This window comes from Bubalus kerabau, chromosome 6 (assembly GCF_029407905.1).
Source record: "Bubalus kerabau isolate K-KA32 ecotype Philippines breed swamp buffalo chromosome 6, PCC_UOA_SB_1v2, whole genome shotgun sequence".
Classification (NCBI taxonomy): domain Eukaryota; kingdom Metazoa; phylum Chordata; class Mammalia; order Artiodactyla; family Bovidae; genus Bubalus; species Bubalus kerabau.
In genome coordinates this window covers 28636435-28652506 of record NC_073629.1, presented here as the reverse complement: position 1 = coordinate 28652506, position 16072 = coordinate 28636435, and the positions used below count along the sequence as shown (strand labels likewise).

Genomic DNA, 16072 nt, shown 5'->3' with positions numbered 1-16072 from the left:
CATATCAGTTACTGACACATCTGTCCTTCTGGTTGCTTTAGTTAAACAACTTGGGGTGCCCCTTGCTGTCTCTCTCACACTACATTCCATTCATCAGCACATCCTGTCAACTCCACTTTCTATCCAGGATCTGATCTCTTCTCACCGCCCACACAGTTCAACCAAGGTCCTAGGCAACATTTCCATCTGTCACAGTGGCTTCCTGAATGGTCTCCTGGTGTCTACACCTTTCCCAACCATGCAGTCTACACTCCATGCAACAGCCAGGGTGAGCGTGGGCCTACACCACCCTCTCTTACACCCTTCCCACAGCTCCCTGCTGCTGCTGCTGCTAAGTCGCTTCAGTCGTGTCCGACTCTGTCGACCCCATAGACGGCAGCCCACCAGGCTCCCCTGTCCCTGGGATTCTCCAGGCAAGAACACTGGAGTGGGTTGCCATTTCCCTCTCCAATGCATGAAAGTGAAAAGTGAAAGTGAAGTCACTCAGTCGTGTCTGACTCTTCTCGATCCCCTGGACTGCAGCCTACCAGGCTCTTCCGTCCATGGGATTTTCCAGGCAAGAGTACTGGAGTGGGGTGCCATCACCTGCTCCACAGCTCCCATCTCAGGGTAAAAGCTGTGGTTCTCACCAGAGCTCACAAGTCCTATAGGACCCAGAACACCTTCAGTTTCTTCTCCCCTCACATGGCTCCCCTTCCTCACTCTGCTCCTGAGCCCCCTTATTCCTCACACATGCCCAGCCTGCCCCAGGCTCCAGACCTTTGTTCACTCTTCCTCCTCCACCGACTCTCTCCCCAGATCTTTGCTACTCACTCCCCCCCTTCCTTCAGGCGCTACTCAAATATCACCTCAAGAAAGAGGTCTTTGACCACCCCACATGAGATTGTAATGGTGCTCCTTTCCCACACTTCCTGTTCCTTTGCTCTCTTGTTCCCTGGAGCACTTGCATGCATGCGTGCTAAGTCACCTCAGTCATGTCTGACTCTTTGAGACCCCATGGCCCATAGACAGCCAGGCTCCTCTGTCCACTGGATTCTTCAGGCAAGAATACTGGAGTGGGTTGCCATGCCCTCCTCCAGGGGATCTTCCTGACCCAGGAATCAAGCCTGTGTCTCCTTCATCTCCTGCATTGCAGGTAGATTCTTTACCTGCTGAGCCAAGGGGGAAGCTCCTCCCCAGAGCACTTACCATCTGATATATAGTTACCTGTTAATTCACTTTTTTTTATCACTCTATTGTAGAACACAAGCTCCATGATGGTGGGGAATTTGCTCTATTCACTGTTGAATCCCCAGCATGTAGAGCAGTGCCTGGCACTTAGTAGGTGCTCAATCAGCACTGGCTGAATGAATGGGTGCATGGATGATTCTTGCGGCAAATGCTCTGTGAGGCATTTTAGGTTCACACCTCACTTCATCCTCACATACCTGTACAATGGGTGTCATTATCCTCATTGCACCAAAGAGGAAATAAATGCTCAGAAGAGTTCCCAGCACTCATGGCTGGTAAATGGTAGAGTCAGGATTTGAACTCAGTTCTAAAAGGTTCAAAGCCCTTGCTGTTCACATAAAACCAGACCAAAGGAATCAAACCTATCACCCTCCTTAGAAAGATTTGCACTTTAAATGACATGGGATGGAGGACATGGTGAAATACTGAATCCCTATTGGTGAGATTTCATCCACTCTAGCATTAGACCTTCTCCAACCCCTCAAGCCATTCACCTAGGTGCCCCACTATGTCTGCAGCAGGCAGCCCCACAGGGTAGCTCTTTACGCAGCCAGCTTGGGAGAGCATCCCCAACAAGAGCTGTCATTGTTACCTTGCTGTGCTAACTCTGTCTCCCTTGCAGCTAGACACTTACATCTTAACCAGAACAGTAGTGCCGATGGATGAGACACCTCTCCAGGGCTGCTCTAAAATTGTGATAGAATCAGCAATCCCATTTTTGCCCACCTCTCCTCCCCTTGAGTAGCCTCAGGACCATCCCTCATCTTTGTTGAAGTGCCCTTCTCCTGCCATTCACATCCACAGCCTTTCTTTCATTTCATATACATGATGCCCACAGTTGTCTTCTTCACTCTCGTGGACACATTCACACAGAACTGTTCCCTCGTACTCAGCTTCAGATGAGAAGAACTGAGGGCACTGGAGGGTAGTTGGGTAGAGCACTACAGGTTTGGGGAACACCTTGAAGAAGCTGATAATGTCTGGAAAGGAAGGGGTAGTTTTGAGAAACAGTAAATTGGCTAGTGGGTCTGCATTGTGGATGAGTGTGGAGAAGGTTGGGAGTGGAGGAGCTACAAAGGTCAGCTACACAGCTCAAAGCTACAGCTACAAAGGTCAGGTGGGCAGGCAGTGGAGGGGGCGGAGTGAGGCATGGTCCTGGATCCTAAGCACAGAGCAGAGCTTTAAGGGTGCTTCAGCACCATCCTCCACAATCCTCCTTCCCCTACCCTGGGTGGATCAATTCCTGGCCAGTGATGTTTCAGAAAGCCACCCAGTCAAACTTTTTGGTTTTGCTTGATATCCAGATTCTTGCCTCCAACTGAGTTGTGAATATATGGAATCTCACCTGCTGGGCAGCCTCTAATCCCCATGCCTTCTCACCTCCCAGGACTCCCAGGCTCTCTGCTCCTGTCTCCTGCTCCTCCACCCCAGTGAAGATCTCACAGATTGCTGGTAGCTGAGGAGTCCCAGCATCACCACCTGCCAATTGAGGAGCATAACCTCTCTAAGACCTCAGTCTCCTCTGTGTGGAACAGGAAATTCACCTCTTCTAGCCATTAAGGAAAAGAGTGAATTCAATGTGAAGAAAATGAGGTTTTCTGTCAGGATTAAGAGAGCTGGAAAGAAAGTTATTTCCATCCTAACCATTAGGAAAAGCTGGATAAGCTATAAAATTATACCTTTTATAGAGCCCACAAGTGATCTGTGTTAACAAGGCAACTAGGTAAACCAAATTCTGAGGAGGAAGAAGTCCACTAAAGGCAAGGTGGGATGCACACAGTGCCTCTCCTTTGGCAGAGCCTGGGAGAATGAGGAGGCTGCTAAGCAAACAATTAAAAAGTAAACTAAGAGCTTAACACACTCTTGGAGGCCAAGCGTGGGTCAGCACATCAGTTTGGAATAGTGGGGGACGTAGACACCAGGAGAGCTCACGTCACTTGTAAGTGCTTCTTTCTGAGCCTCTCCTGGGTGCCCACAGCAAGAATGGAGGCAGGGCAGCAGATTGATGAGAGTGTCCTCTGACACAGGAGGGAAGAAGGTAATGAGGACTGAGTGGGACAGGCTCAAAGCCCTGCTTGCATCTTTGGATCCTTTTCTCCTATGAAGCAAAAGCCTTAAGCTAGTGAGGAAGAGAGAGTGCATCCTCTAGATGCATAGCTTCTGGGATGGAAGAGGAGGAGTAAAACCCATGTTTCTTGGGAGAATATAGGAAACTCTCCCCCAGGAAATAGGCAAAGATCCATCACTTCTAGAAGAAGAGTAGGAGTAAAAATCTTCTACCCCCAGGGACAGCAAGAGAGATCTTGGGTCCAGAATTCTACACTGATGCCAAGAAAACTGCGTGACTGGAAAGAGATAGATCAATGGAACAAAATAGAGAGCCCAGAAGTTGACCGTATGAGTACAGTCAACTGGTCTTTGACAAAGGATCAAAGGCAATACACTGGAGCAAACAGGCTCTTCAACAAATGGCCCTGAAACAACTGGACATCCACTTGCAAAAAAGATGAATCTAGACACACATCACCCTCCACAAAGATGGACTCAAATGGGTTAAAGACCTCAATGTAAAACACAAAACTATAAACTCCTGGAAGATAACAGGAGAAAACCTAGACGACTGGGATATGGTGATGACTTAGACACAACAACAAGGGCACAATCCATGAAAGAAATAATTGATAAGCTGGACTTTATTTTAAAACTTCTGCTCTGTGAAAGATAAGGTCAAGGTAACGAAAACACAAGCCACAGACTGGAGGAAAATGTTTGCAAAAGGCATATCTGATAAAGGACTGTTACTCAAAATATACAAAAAGTAGTAAAAGTCAACAATAAGAAAACAAAAAAAAACACTGGAAAATTGGCCAAAGACACTTCAGCACTGCCATGCAGATGGCTAAAAAGTATATGTAAAGATGCTCTACCTTATATATCATTTAGGAAATGCAAATTGAAACAAGACACCACCACACACCTGTGAGAAAGGCCCCAGTTCAGAACTCTGACAACACCAAATGCTGTGGAGAATGCGGAGCTACAGGAACTCTCATATATTACTTGTGGGAATGGAAAATGGTACAGTCACTTTGGAAGACAATGTGGCAATTCCTCATGAAACTAAACATACTCTTCCTATATGATCCAATAATTGTGCTCCTTGGTATTTACTTGGAGTTAAAAATATATGCCTATACAAAAACCTGAACACAGATGTTGATTCATAATTGCAAAAACTTGGAAACAACCAAGGTGTTCTTCAGTAGGTGAGTGGATGAACTGTGGTAAATCCAAACAATGGAATATTACCCTATACTAATAAGAAATGATCTATCAAGCCGTGAAAAGATCCGTGGGAACCATAAAGGTATACTATTAAGTGAAATAGACCAATCTAAAAGAGTTATGTCTGTATATAGTTGTATGATTCCAACTATATGACATTTTGGAAAAGGTAAAACTATAAACAGTAAAATAACCCGTGGATGTCAAGAGTTGGGGAGGGATAAATAGTCGGTGCACCAAGCACTGTTAGGGCAGTGAGAATACTCTGTATGATGTCATAACAATAAATACATGTCACTATGAGAGTAAGTGTTAGTCGCTCAGTTGTGTCTGACTCTTTGTGACCCCCGGGACTGTAGCCTGCCAGGCTCCTCTGTCCCTGGAGTTTTCCAGGCAAGAACACTGGAGTGGGTAGCCACTCTCTTCTCCAGGGGATCTTCCTGACCCAGGGATTAAATCCAGGTCTCCTGCATTGCAGGCTGATTCTTTGCTTCAGTCTAAGCCACCAGGGAAGCCCACATGTCACTATACACTTGTCCAAATACTTGTTGAAATTTGCAACACCAAGAGTGAATCCTAAAGTAAGCTATGGACTTTGGGTAATGATGATGTGGCACTGTAGATTCATCAGTTATAACAAACCGATCACTCTGGTACAGGATATTGATAACAGGGAAGACTAAGCATGTATGGTAGACATACATAGAATACATGGGACATCTCAATACCTTCTTCTTTATCTTCCTATGAATTTATAACTGCTCTAAAAGACAGTCTTTAAAAAAAAGTAATGAATTAATTAATAATGGATATAAAATGAAATCATGAAGAAATAATTAACACAAATGAAAGCAGGAAAAGAAAAAAAGGGAAAAGAACAAATCAAACAAAATGGCTAGCAACCCGGTAGATATAAAGTCAACCACATCAATAATTAAATTACTTGTAAATCACCCAGTTCTATTTATACTTTTAACTAAGATGAAATAACAGTGACCAGGTTTATCCTCCTGCCTGAAATTTTAAAACTGGACAAAATGATGTTTGAGACGTTTCACATGAGACGACAGAGAACAGTGATCCCTGATAGACAGGGAACAAACAAGGTGAGGCCTATGATTACCCAGGCTTACTTCCTTGGCCTACTGTGGTTAGGAAAGGCAAACCCAGAAAGCCCCAGAACAGCACATGAGATAAGGAGCCATTGCTCTGAATGTCCAGAAAAACTAGGCTAGAGTTTATCGCAGAGTATCAGAGAGGAGAGGGCTGCACAGAGATGCTCAGAGAGTCCCTTTAAAGACTTGTGCAATGGTGATGAGTGCATTGATGTGAGGAGAGTGTCGAGACTAAGGAAAGGATCACTCACAAGGAGGAGAGGGAAAAGTACCTGGCACTCACACTAGCTACGGAGAGTGCCCGTTCCTGCGTCATAACCCATGGGGTGTTGGGTAGTGTACTCAGAAGTGTCTTCCTTGGCGTTGGGAAGCAACTAGCTTAAACATGACCCTGGTCCAACATAAAGTGTTTTAAAATGAGGACCTAAAAGGATTAAACAACTTCCAAGTAATTCTCACTGCATCCTAAAGCAATGCTCAGGAATATTTAAAGGAATACAAAACTATCTAACATTCAACAAGACAATTCACAATGTCTAGATCCAGTAAAAAAAGTATTAGACATTCACTTTTTTATATGAAAAAATCAAATTAAAAATATATATTCTATTTATTATGAGAAATATATTCTACATGAAAGATATTTTCAGAGATTTATTCATATATTCAACAAACTAGTTTATTTTTTTCATCATTTAGATTTCAATTTCCATTATCTCATTTTAGATGTTACTCCTAATATTTATTTTTATTTTTTTAAATGTATTTACTTTTAATTGAAGTATAATTGCTTTAAAATATTGTGTTTGTTTCTGCCATATATCAGCATGAATCAGTCATAGGTATACATATGTCCTCTCCCTCTTGAACCTCCCTCCCTTCTCCCACCTCCCACCCCATAGGCATCCGAAGGGCAGAAAAATATAATGACAGAGAATTGATACAGATGTTAAATTTAGCTGACAAGAACATTAAAATAGTGATTATAACTGAATTTCATAGTTTCAAAAATTTAAGTAGAAACATGGACAATATAAAAGAGACATGAATAAAACTTTAAGGATGAAAACCAAAAAATGAAAAAGTACGCTGGATAGGATTAACAACAGATTATACATTGCACATTAGAGGTTAACAAATTTGGATAGTTTCTAATGCTATGAGTTCACTCATAATGCTATGAGTTCACATGAGTTTTTTTGAGTTCACTAATCTTTGTTCCAACAATGTCTAATCTTTTGTTAATCCTGTTAATTCTAGTTGGTATATTTTTTATTTCAGACATTATAGTTTTCATCTCTAGAAGCTCAACTTGAATTTCTTTTAAAGCTTCCATTTCTCTTGTTATCATGCTTAATTTCCCCCCCGAGATTTTTAAAATTAATTTTTATTGTGGTATACTTAATTTTTGTGTTAGTTTCTGCTATCCAAAGTGAATCAGTTATGTGTATACATATATCCACTCTCTTTTAGATTTTATTCCCATATAGGTCATTACAGAATATGGAGTAGAAGTCCTTATGCTATACAGTGTGTTTTTATTAGTTATTAATATCCATTTTATTTATAGTAGTGTGTTTATATAAATCCCAATCTCCCAATTTATCTCTCTCCTCCCCTTTAATCCTTGGTAACTGTAAGTTTTCTTTCTATGTCTGTGATTCTACTTCTGCTTTGTAAATAGTTTCATTTGTACTATTTTTTTAGATTCCACATGCAAGTGATATTATACTATATTTGTATTTGTCTGACTTACTCCACTCAGTATGACAATCTTTAAGTCCATTTAAGTCGCTGCAAATGGCATTATTTCATTCTTTTTTACAGCTGAGTAATATTCTATTGTATACATACATAGTATATATATATATATGCTATATATGTGTATAGTATAGTATATATGTATGTATAGTATATATGTCAGAGAAGGCGATGGCACCCCACTCTAGTACTCTTGCCTGGAAAATCCCATGGACGGAGGAGCCTGGTGGGCTGCAGTCCATGGGTCGCTAAGAGTCGGACACAACTGAGCAACTTCACTTTCACCTTTCACTTTCATGCACTGGAGAAGGAAATGGCAACCCACTCCAGTGTTCTTGCCTGCAGAATCCCAGGGACAGGGGGGCCTGGTGGGCTGCCATCCATGGGGCTGCACAGAGTCGGACACGACTGAAGCGACGTAGCAGCAGTAGCAGCAGCATATATATGTACTACCTCTTCTTCTTTCATTCCTCTGTTGATGGACATTTAAGTTGCGTCTGTGTCCTGGCTATTGTAAATGGTGCTACAGTGAACACTGGGGCACATGTGTCTTTTCAAATTATAGTTTTCTCTGGATAGATACCCAGGAGTGGGATTGCTAGATCATATGGTAGCTCTACATCTAGTTTTTTAAAGAAACTTCATACTGTTTTACATAACAGATGTGCCACCCCTAGCTTTTTGAATTACTGTTTTGAAGAGGTTTTGTTTGTTCTACTGATTCTATCCTCTGTGTCAGTTGATAGATTTCAAATAATAGATTTCCCTCCTATTTATGAGCAACATTCCTCTGCTTCTTTATATGTTTGGTAATTTTCACAGGATCCCAGTTATTGTACTTTACTGGATGCTGCATATTTGTGTATTTCATAATACTCTTGACCTTTGTTTGGAACACAAAACACTTGGAAACAGTTTGAGGCTTTCAGGTCTTGCTTTTAAGCTTTGTTTGGCACAACCAGAGCAGCATTTAATCCAGGGTGTTTTTTCTCCCCCGCTACTGAGGCAAGACCAATCCAATTACACTACCCAGTGCTTTATAGGTTATGCGGTTTGCCAGCCTGCATAACAGGCACTATTATGACCTATTGGTCATAACAGGTACTATTTACTGTGTGCCTCTAGTATTGCCCCCTTTAATCAATTCAAGGGATTCTTTCCTCACACATGTGCACTGAACAGAACTTAACGAAATACTCAAGGGAAGCCTCTATTTTTCTAGAGTTCTCTTTACCTGTAGCTTTCTTATCTCTGTTACTCTGCCTCCTTAAACCCTAGCTCTCCCTCTTCAGTGCAGGAAGCCCACTAGGCTCTGACTGGTTCGGTCTTCCCTGTGCCACGGCCTGAAAACTCTCTTTAGGCAGCAAGTTAGGACAACAGTGGGGATTACCCAGTTGGTCTCCTGCATCTCGGGGATCTGTCTTCTGTTACATGATCCAACTTCTTGAAATCTGTTGTTTCATATATTTTATCAGAATTTATAGTTACTTCATATGGGAGCATAAATCCAGACCCGTTAATCTACTTTGGACCTGGTGTTTTAAAAAAGCATTTAAAACAATGTTTGAAATTTTATTACTGAACTTAAAATGTCAAAATAATTTTTAAATTCAGAGCTTAAAGTTTTTGTACTCAAAAGAAAAAAACATTTATTATATCATGGAATTTACAATGTGTTTTTCAACTTTTCACATAGCTGAAAAACACATAACTCAAGTAACACTGCCAAGGAAGTTTTTTCTTTAAAGGGAAAGGTAGGGCCTGTCTGCACTACTCAGACAGGGATCCATCTGGCATTGTTCAGCATTTTCATAATAACTTAGAGGGAGTCCTTGATGTCCTGTAAATAAAGAAGAAGGATGGCCTCAAATTTCTTGCAGCAGAAACTCACTTAGGTAGCATTACCCTTGACTTACAAATTGAACAGTACATCTACAAAAGGAATCTCTGTGGCATCTACAACATAAAACTGGAGAGAACTTGGGTAAAACTTCTGTTGGCAGCTCTCATCATCGTTGTCACTAAAACCTAGCAGATGTCAGTGTCATATTCCCCAGGAACACTGGCCAGAGAGCTGTGCGGAAGTCTGCTGCCGCCACTGGAGCCTCTCTTACCGTGAGCACTCCGCTCCTGGAACCAGCACTAACCAGAGCCAGGGAGCCCTCAGGGAGCCGAGACTATCAGTGGTTACTGATCCCAGGGCTGACACCAGCCTCTCACAGACTCTCCTCTGCATTATGCGGACATTGCCATCCTGTGGAGCAACAAGAGAGCCTACTCAGTGGGTTTGATGTTCTGGGTGCTGGCCCGGGAAGTTCTGGGCATACATGGCACCACCTCCCGTAAACACCCATCAGAAATGATCTCTGCTTCTAAGGGATCCTGAAGAGATTGAAAAGGAAGAGCAGGCTCAGCTGAAAAGGCTGTGACCAAGGAGAGATTTCAGGTGACTGGACTGCTCCAGCTCCCAAGGTCACTACTACTCAACCTGAGTCCAGACTGGCCTGAAGGCACAGGGGCCCTGGGTGCCTATTCAGCTATTCCCTACTTAAAAGCAGAGTGCTTAGCCCACCACAGAGGACTGGCTTTGCAGCTTCCACTTCTCAGGCCACTGAATGGATACAAACAACCACTAAGTGGTCTTTAGTTTGATCTTCCATAAACTCTAAAAAACGGAAACAGGTTGATGGAAAATAAACAGCTTCTTATACATAAATAGGTAGATAGATAAAAGATAGACGATGAGAAAGTTTGACTTCCCTGGTGGCTCAGACCGTAAAGAATCTGCCTGCAGTATGAGAGACCCGGGTTTGATCCCTGGATTGGAAAGATCCCCTAGAGAAGGACATGGCAGCCCATTCTAGTATTCTTGCCTGGAGAATTCCATGGACAGAGGAGCCTTGTGGGCTATAATCCATGGGGTCGCAAAGAGTCAGACATGACCGAGGGACTAACACTTGATTTCATTCAAAAGGAAAGGTGGAAGGAAAGAAAAGTGTGCAGTGATCATTAATCAGACAAGGGAAGAAGGAATAAAGAAACAGCAAGGAAAAAATCTGTCTTCATTATCTATGACTAGTGCAGTGGGAAAGCCTGGCTGGGATCCAGAAGGCCTGGATTTAGCCTCTGTGATCTTGGAAATGCCACTTTAAACTGTTTGAGTTTTTGTAAAATATCTAACTTATAGAATTGCCAGGAAGATATTATTAAATAATAGACTTAAATGACTATTACAATGCCTACCACACAATAAAAAAGCAAAATAAACATTAATTCCTTCTCTCTGCCTGATCATTTATATGGTTCACAAATGAGCACAGTTACAGTAGAGACCCTGCTTTAAAATGTAGGTTTTATTACTATTCAGGTATAATAAGGCCAACAGATAAAGGGACAATTACCTTTGGGAAGGTAATTCCAAGAGGAAGGGGTGCCCTACACCATGCACAGTCACATAGAGAAGCACCAGGGTCAGTCAGGAGGTAGGGAGAGTGGGAGGAACACATGGGCAGGAGCCTTTATTTTCTTGTGAAAAGGAACAAGCGAGGCAGGGTAAGCAGGCTTAGGATGGCTAGTTTGAATAATTTCAGCAGCATCTGGGATGCTGGAGCTGTCTTTACTTGTCCAGTACCCTACCCTGAGGTAATTAGGGCAGATGGATAGTGGTCCTGAGTGTGAGAGCCAGATAAGGCAGGAGGCTGGGTACGAGCTCTGGATGGGTTGCTTTGCCTATAAGGAACATTGCTTGTGAGTTAATGGCGACCCACTCCAGTACTCTTGCCTGGAAAATCCCATGGAGGGAGGAGGAGCCTGGTAGGCTGCAGTCCATGGGGTCACGAAGAGTTGGCTTAACTACTAGGAATTAGCTAGCCCTGAGGCGGACAGGCTCTCCTGGGGCAGCAAGGCCCCCAGGTGTCAAAGCATCAGAAATGCAGACAATAAAAAGGCATGATTAGCTCAAACCCTGATCACTAAGATGGATTAATGTTGCTGTCTTTTGATGACTCGATGAGGCCCTCCCCTTCTTCGGCAACCATGGAGACGGTTCTTGGCTTGCAAGGAGTGGATCCGGCTGTGGGCCAGAAGCCGGGGGGGGGGGGGGGGGGGGGGGCGGAGGCCTCTTCCTTACACACCTGTGTCTCCTCAGAAAGAATGAGCCCAGGCCAGCAGCAACAGAGGCTGGTTCACCTTCAGGAAACAATGCCACCTGGTGTCAGTCCAAGTAATTAGCTCAACGCGGTACGTGAGGTGTTATTCAAGTGCTTCTCATAAATAGGTAATGAATTACTGATGATGACACCCCAGATTAAAAACAACAATGCAGAAGAAACTACCAGTCCCCAGAAGGCACGATTAGCCAGCCCATCCCTGTCCACGGTTGGCCCTGAGTGCGATCCTTTGCACTGCCCGGCAAGTAGAATCCCCTTGGGAATGCTTAGAAGGCCCAAGGTCATGTGCACGGACTAGTGTCTTTATCGGGCTCTCTGCCCCTGACTTCTCTCCTTTCCACTGATAACCAGTGGAAAGGAGGGGCTGACTGAAGCCTGGGCAGCATCCTGCTTCTGGAATCTGAGTTATACCTGACATTGCGCTGCCTCCCAGCTCCCCAGGCAATGAGAGCCACTGGGCCTGGGAGCGGGCTGCCCACCCCCAGGCCCGCAGAGCAGCATCAGTGCCGACACCTGGCCCCACTGGGGTGTTAGTGCACCTGGCCCAGGGATCTTGGCTGCTCCTTTAGGTCCCCCTGGGCCTGATCACTTTATATGGAGCACATTTGCTTTCTTGTTCACAGACTACAATCCCAAGCCCCCCCAAAGCTATTTAATAGAAACTCCCACCATTTCCTCTCCTTTTTCAAGTCTCTATTTAGACTATTTAGACATCCCACACTCACCTCAAACAACTCATTGAATATAACAATTCTTAGACGTGGAAGAGACTGTAGAGGAGACAATGTCTGGGGTCCTTGAGAGGCCGTTGGAGAAGGCAATGGCACCCCCCTCCAGTACTCTTGCCTGGAAAATCCCATGGATGGAGGAGCCTGGTAGGCTGCAGTCCATGGGGTCACAAAGAGTCGGACACGACTGAGCGACTTCACTTTCACTTTTCACTTTCATGCACTGGAGAAGGAAATGGCAACCCACTCCAGTGTGCTTGCCTGGAGAATCCCAGGGACGGGGGAGCGTGGTGGGCTGCCGTCTATGGGGTCGCACAGAGTCGGACATGACTGAAGTGACTTAGCAGCAGCAGCAGCAGCAGAGTCCGTTAGAATCTGTTTGTCCATCCAAATGGTTTGCACAAAGTAGGGAACGTACGTTTTCTGTGATTTCCATCTCAGTGGCTATCAGATGCTCCAAGGGCTCCTGAGAAACTGTCAGATACACCTCTCTCTAGCCCGACTCCCTCTCCTGGCCTCCCAGGCTCTGTCAGAGCCTCTTGCTTCCTACAAAATGCCCTTGAACCATCCACAGTCACCTCTGGCTCATCCCTGTCTGCACCTTTCCAAAGCTGGTCCTTCCACCCATCTCCTAAGTTACCCCTCCCTTCTTAAATTTTGAAATTTAAGATTTATTCTCCCTGGTCTATAAACAGGCTTCAGGGTTTTCTATGTTGAAACAAGACAACAGTGACCCATCTCCTGCACATTTCCCTGTCATGTCTCACTGCCTCACACATTCTGCCTATTTCTACCCACCTCTTGCTGTTCTCCCTACTGTACTGTCAACTATGTTTAATCTCTGAGAGCCATATTCATTGTCAGTAGCTGATCTCCTCCAGAGTTGTAAACACGCACTGCCAAGACGTGGCATCGCTGATGGACTAAAGGTGGGGGGGTCTGTGGTCAGCCCATCTGAGGTCAAAGCCTGGCCCCACCTGTCGGCAGCTTCATGATGTCCTGCCACCCTTTCTATGCCTGAGCTTCCTTCTCTGTAAAACGCAGATGATATAATCCCTAAAACACGGGTCGCAGTGAAGGATGACTCAAAACCTGTAAAATACCTAGCACAGGGTTGGTATTTAATAAATGCTTCACAGAGTGACCTGTTATTGTTTGTACCTGCACCTCCCAAAGGCACTTGCCCTCAACTTACCTGAAGCTGAACTTGCTTTTTCTCCTGGAACGTCTTCCACTCTGTTCCCCATTTATGATTGATACATGCCTACAAAGGCTGCAATAACTCAGGCCCAATTGTCACATCAGGTTTCCTTTGTCTCTCCTAAAGGGTCCCTCTGCCTTCACTTTTCCCCCAGGAAGCCACTCTCCAAACCATGAAGTCAACTCATCTTATTCGTCTCTGTGAAAACCTTCAATCAATGGCTCCCTATTGCCTCCCGGATAAAATCCACAGTTTTAAGCCCACCATATAAAGCCCTGAGAGCTCTGGACTCTGCCTCTCTTTTCCAGGTCGTGCCACCCGCCCCCACCCGTCCCAACCCTGCTTCCTCCCTTCTACTGTCCCCTGGCCAAATTGCCCACAGTCCTCTGAGGAGCTCTGCTGCTTCAATGCTTCCTTCCTGTCCTCCCTGACACCAGCAGCATTTCACTGCCTCATCCCTCCAGACCTGCAGCTCCCAGCAGGCCTCCTGGGCCACCCTGCCCCCACTCTGCTTCCGCGCATCAGTCTCTGCACCCCCACCAGACTCGGCTTCCTGGATACACTCTGTCACACTTCTGTGCCTGTGCCCAGAATGCTTCCTCCCTCTTTATCTGTCAAATACTCATCCTTCAAGGTCTGCTCCCAGGGTCACGGCTGGGTGAAGCGATGCAGCGGCTTCTACAGGCTTCTCGGGTCCCGGTCCCAGCGCTCTCCTCTTCCACCTCGAGCCTCTGCTGAAGCTGCAGTCTCGCCCAGCAGCCCAAGATCCTCCGGGACAGTGAGGTGCACACGGCGCCCTGACCCCCATGCCTCATCCAACTTTGTTCTCTCCTGAGCCCTTGCTAAACCATCTGACATGATATACATGCTGCTTGTCTGTACCGCGCCCCTCCCCCAAATATAAACTCCACCAGGGCAGAAGCTTTGGTCTATGTTGATGTATCCCCAGAGCCTAGAATAGTGACTGGCACAAAGTAAGAGCTCAATAAAGATTTGTTGACTAAATCGTTAAGTCACAGATCAAAGATACATTATCTACTTTTGTATCCCCAATATCTCATACATTGCCTGCCTCTAGGAGGTACTAAGCATGTGTTTTTGAATGAATGGATGGATGGATGAATACTTTATTATGTTACTAGCCCATTTTTGGAGAAGGCAATGGCACCCCCCTCCAGTACTCTTGCCTGGAAAATTCCATGGGCAGAGGAGCCTGGTAGGCTGCAGTCCATGAGGTTGCTAAGAGTCGGACACGACTGAGCGACTTCACTTTCACTTTTCACTTTCATGCATTGGAGAAGGAAATGGCAACCCACTCCAATGTTCTTGCCTGGAGAATCCCAGGGACGGGGGAGCCTGGTGGGCTGCCGTCTATGGGGTCGCACAGAGTTGGACACGACTGAAGTGACTTAGCAGCAGCAGCCTGTTTTTAAAAGTTCAGACACTAGAGTTGGATTTGAAGTTCTCAAACTTCTAATCCTAGTCACTCAATGTTGAATCCTCCATGTCTCAGCACAAGCCTTTATCTTAAGCTTAACTGCTGTGCTCATGCCTTTGACTGTATCTCCACACCACTGCCCAGACTCCAAACAGAAATACTATTTACTCATTTATTCAAATCAGATTTTTTAAGCAAGTGCTTGAGATAAACCAATCACTGTTGCAGCCACTGTCCTCCACTTATGCTCATTCTACTTCTTCTTCTCTCTTTTCCATTTTTTCTTTCTTTGACCTCATGGACAATTTGACCCTGACCATTCAGACTCTCCTCGTGGGCACTAATAACCCATAGTTTTTGGTTGCAGCATGTGGGATCTTAGTTCCGTGACCAGGGATCAAACCCACACCACCTACATTGGCAATGAGGAGTCTTAACCACTGGACCACCAGGGAAGTCTTTTAATATCCCATATTTTAACACCTCATCACTGACATTCAGTTCAGTTCAGTTCAGTCACTCAGTTGTGTCTGACTCTTTGCGATCCCATGGACCGCAGCATGCCAGGCTTCCCTGTCCATCACCAACTCCCAGAGCTTACTCAAACTCATGTCCATTGAGTCAGTGATGCCATCCAGCCATCTCATCCTCTGTCGTCCCTTTCTCCTCCCACCTTCAATCTTTCCCAGCATCAGGGTCTTTTCCAATAAGTCAGTTCTTCGCATCAGGTGGCCAAAGGATTGGAGTTTCAGCTTCAGCATCAGTCCTTCCAATGAATATTCAGGACTGATTTCCTTTAGGTTGGACTGGTTGGACTCCTTGTAATCCAAGGGACTCTCAAGAGTCTTCTCCAATACCACAGTTCAAAAGCATCAATTCTTTGGCACTCAGCTTTCTTTATAGTCAAACTCTCACATCCATACATGACTAATGGAAAAAACCATAGCTCTGACTAGAGGGACCTTTGTTGGCAAAGTAATATTTCTGCTTTTAAATATGCTGTCTAGGTTGGTCATAGCTTTTCTTCCAAGGAGCAAGCATCTTTTAATTTCATGGCTGTAGTCACTATCTGCAGTGATTTTGGAGCCCCAAAAAATAAAGTCTGTCACTGTTTCCATTGTTTCCCCATCTATTTGCCATGAAGT

General features: G+C 44.8%; 2 long non-coding RNA genes across 2 annotated transcripts; one reads left to right on the top strand and one right to left on the bottom strand.

Annotated features, from left to right (window-relative positions):
* Positions 1–9053: 9053 nt before the first annotated feature.
* On the bottom strand, positions 9054–13048 carry LOC129656087 (uncharacterized). The gene is made up of 3 exons (XR_008716177.1): positions 12286–13048; positions 9506–9645; positions 9054–9231 (listed from the first exon to the last, which is right to left on the bottom strand). It is a non-coding gene; the product is annotated as an uncharacterized LOC129656087 (long non-coding RNA).
* LOC129656086 (uncharacterized) lies at positions 10628–14565 on the top strand. Its single transcript, XR_008716176.1, has 4 exons — positions 10628–10943; positions 11539–11630; positions 13616–13797; positions 14136–14565. It is a non-coding gene; the product is annotated as an uncharacterized LOC129656086 (long non-coding RNA).
* Positions 14566–16072: the final 1507 nt, after the last annotated feature.